Below are 4,151 nucleotides of genomic sequence, written 5' to 3'. Positions count from 1 at the left end.
CAGAATTACTATTTAAGAAAAATTAGAAGGTAACACATACAGCTAATGTGACAGGCCGGACTCCAGGTACTAGTTACTGTTGCCCTTACTGCATACCCACGGGTGTTTAGAGTATCCTCTCTGTGTTGCGAGTATCCTTTTCTTTAGTGTACTGAGAAGCACTGACTATACCCATGAAAAAATGCCCAGAAAGGCGTGTTATGACGCAGCCAGTCACAATGACAGCACGTTGCGAGGTTTTCCGCCCCCGGTGCGCGACACGCCGAAGTACTTGTGGAGTAACTGATTTATCACCGAAGCAAAAGCAAATGGCCTTGCGCTCTGTCCTCGCGTCCTCTACCAAAGAACAGAAGTACAAAAGTTAGCAGGAGATAAAGTCATTGCTGCACAGCAGAGAGGCCTGAGAGTTGTTGCCAGGATATAAAAATGGAACACGTTTGTGTGTGTGTGTGTGGGGGGGGGTTCATGTAACAGAGAGAACTGCAAGTTCTGTGCAACTGGCCCCCATCAAGGAACGCTGAACTGGACACACTTCTGACCCAGTTTGACCAGCGCCAAAGCCAAACTGGGCCAAATGAACAGAACGCACTATTGGTGAGCACACACATGGCTAGGCACACACAAACACACACAGACACACACACACACACACACACACACACACACACACACACACACACACACACACACACACACACACACACAGAGCGGTCTTGTATAAAAGCATGTCAAGTCCAAACCATCCATAACAGGCGTTTGACTATTTTTAACCTTCTGAAAGCGGGAGTGTCTTTGGTCGAAGCTCGGCCACGCTGACAGCCGATACGTGTTCGTGCCTGGGATCGCGTCAGCTGATGCTGTAATCTGTCAGCTGAAAAGCGACTGTCCCGGGACTAATTTCACAAGGACGTCGGCTGATGGTAACAGCAAATGAACCAGACTGTGCTCTGTTTAGGCCAAGATGGCTAAATGATGGATCGTGTTTTGGAGATCTGGGTGTCCTGCCTCCTTTCTGTCACTGTTGCCTTGAAGAGGAACAGGGCTATTGAGCACAGGCTTTAAAAAGACAGCCTGGAGTGGTTTGCGTGTGCCGCTGCAGTAGGGGTACGTGGGAGTGAGCTCGCTGGAATGTCCGGAGGGCTTACACACGTAGATCTGTCATAAGAAATAAGGCGACGGCCGTGAGCGTGTCATGGTTGCCAGGACGACTGTTGCCTCCCTGGGCATGTGGGTAGGAGGCCTGTATAGTCTGGCTGTCACAGTGATCCACCACACCACCATCACCAGGCAGGATGTGATGTCACTGAGGCTCGCCCCCTAAAAGAAAGTAACAACTCGCTGTCTCTGTCAGTAATGTCAGCAGTTGTTGGTTTTGCAGAAACACACACACACACACACACACACACACACACACACACACACACACACACAAACACACACACACACATACCAAAAAAAAAAAAAAAGTGTGCCTATAAAACTCTTTGTCCCAACAATATGGAGGAAATGCAGACAGCAGAATATTCTGAGCCAAATATGGATCTGGCAAGTGTATTACAGGCCACAACTGGTCCAGCTGTGGCAGGGAGATATAATGTTTGTCATGGCATTTGAACTCTGGCTCACACATGACCCACATGCATTTCTGTTACGGGCCAAATGTGACCTAACTGTAGACAACCACAACCACAGACAGCCAAAACTATAGACAACCAAAACCAAAGACAGCCACAACTATAGACAACCACAACTATAGACAACTACAGACAGCCACAACTGTATACAACCAAAACCACACACAGCCACAACTGTAGACAACCAAAACCACAGACAGCCACAACTACAACCGCAGACAACCACAACTGTGGACAGCCAAAACTGTAGACAACCACCACCACAGACATCCAGAACTGTAGACATTCCAAGTTCTGGCTGTATCCCGGTACACAGTTTTGGACAAGGTCCTAAAGGTCGTCATTCCACAGCGGAATGTGGGCTGGATGAATGTCAGAAGGGTGCGCCAGAAGCGGAGTATTGCTCATTTGCCACCTGGGGAACCTGGTGATAGGAAGATGGTTTGGCACCTGCACTGGGGCCAAGTGAAGTATAGTGAATTAAACAGGGTTTAAACAGGGCTACTTGAATCTTCAAATGGAAACCTAAGGGGGAATTTACTCCCACTATGGAGCATTGTACTATGCAGGAAAAATGCTCCAGTTGTTTAAAGGTTTCTGTTTCCCATTATCTTGTAGTGTTGTTGCAGTCTTATTTCTCTTCAAATGTATAGGGTCCATACCCAATATATTTAGCGGGAATGTTTGACGTATGAGTGTCCACATTAGCTAAATCTTTTTTAAAAGGTGTTTTTAATGATTTGAGCAGAATCAGATCTAACCCAGGAGGAATAAAATTAACTTCACGGGAGTTAATTAGAACCCCAACCAGGTGGTTCTGGAGATCGGGCTCTGCATTGCATTTTTATGAACTCTCAAGGTGAACTGGAACAATAAAGGATTTTTTAAATGGTTTCTGAAATCTTTGTCATGAGACAATCTTCACCCCTTTATTTTCATGCTGGGCCAGATTTACGAATATGCACAATGGCAAAAGTCGCTTTTATGTGGCGCTTAACTGTGAAAGCCATCATGATTAGTGTGTTAACCCCCTGGTGACGTTAGCGGACAGACCCGCACCCTGGCAGCAGGAGCGGACAGGTCCGTGAGGCGCGGAGGCTGGGGTTATCCGTGGGTTATGTAAGACTGGGAATGCAGTGTTTGCGATTCCATGCTTAACATGAGCTCAGCCGTGTGGGCTTAGCCGAGGACAGACGACGCCTAATACCTCCTCTCCAGCCACCAGCGAGTCCAGCTGTTAGCCGGGAGCTGCTCTAGTGCTCTGCTGTTAGCATTAGCCTTTGCACGCTGGGGCTTATAATGGATGTGAGAGTTGCCGTTATTTCAGGGAGTTCGCTTCGGAAACAGGGAGTGTGTGTGCGTGTGCGTGTGCGTGTGCGTGTGCGTGTGCGTGTGCGCGTGCGCGTGAGAGGTTGGGAGGAAGCATGTGGACTGTAGTAATTGATTCCTGATGATATAAAGCTCTTTCCTGTCTCAGGAGAAGGACTTTCTCTCTAAAGATTTCTTTAATTAGATTCTTTAAAGTGGCTATGAGCACCTCTGCAACTTAAAAATACACACACACACACACACACACACACACACACACACACACACACACACACATTCTGCACAGAAGAATTCTATGAAAAGCATCAATTATCAGATGTCATATCATGTCCATGGTAGCAGCAATATAGTGACGATATAGTGACAACTCTCTAATGTTCAAACTAATCAATATTCATAATTACCATTTCTAATCCATTAGAATAGTTAATTAGTCTTGCCTGTGGTTTTGATGTTGAAGGACTAGCTCATTAGAATAGTTAATTAGTCTTGTCCGTGTTTTAAATGTTGAAGGACTGTTAGAATAGTTAATTTGATACTGATGTTGAAGGTTCAAAGCATATGTCAGTGCTGTAGTATGAAACATGACAGCATGATTACCTTGAACTTCTTGAGTGTCAGTGAGAATGTATTTGGATCTGATATTTTGTTATCGGGCAGTCTGCCCTGTGAGGTTCTAAAGCCATATATAAATATTCCAATGAGCCATATATGAATATTCAAATGAGACATATATGAATATTCTAATGAACTATGTATGAATATTTCAGTGAGTGGCTTTAGTGGTGGCAATGTGTGAGATTATTTCCACAGTGCAAAAAAAACCCCAACAAACTTTGTTCGTGATTTGTTAAAGTAACGGATCCAAAATGATGTTTTGATAGGCTGTTCTCAGGATTGCAATGGCAGCCTTGAACCACTAGGCGGCAGTGTGTCTAGAATGACATGGCTTGGTGTGGTGGTTGTGAAAGTAAGACCCGAAGGGGGCTCGGCCTGGACCGACATGTGGTGCTCATCCATGATTTAGATGTTTGGCTTTGGCAAGGACCCACACGCTTAGGGGCCCTCATCTATCGTGATGGGTCTCCAGGCAACAAATACAAGCATTAGCATGTTGAGTCCTACAAGGCAAGTCTGAAGGGTGCTCAGCAGGATGTGTTAAGATCACACGTCTAGTGTGTTAATGCT

The 4,151-nt window shown here is 45.7% G+C and overlaps 1 long non-coding RNA gene across 1 annotated transcript in view; it reads left to right on the top strand.

Moving 5' to 3' along the window:
- Positions 1-1,519: 1,519 nt before the first annotated feature.
- LOC145655618 (uncharacterized) overlaps positions 1,520-4,151 on the top strand; it is an 11,817-nt gene continuing 9,185 nt past the window's right edge. Inside the window, exon 1 of the long non-coding RNA XR_014121650.1 lies at positions 1,520-4,151. This exon is cut by the window's right edge and continues 7,893 nt beyond it. This is a non-coding gene — a long non-coding RNA (uncharacterized LOC145655618).

Source organism: Electrophorus electricus, unplaced genomic scaffold (genome assembly GCF_041902795.1).
Source record: "Electrophorus electricus isolate QZ-2024a unplaced genomic scaffold, ASM4190279v1 Scaffold290, whole genome shotgun sequence".
Taxonomy (NCBI): Eukaryota; Metazoa; Chordata; class Actinopteri; order Gymnotiformes; family Gymnotidae; genus Electrophorus; species Electrophorus electricus.
This window is presented reverse-complemented; position numbering and strand designations above follow the sequence as displayed.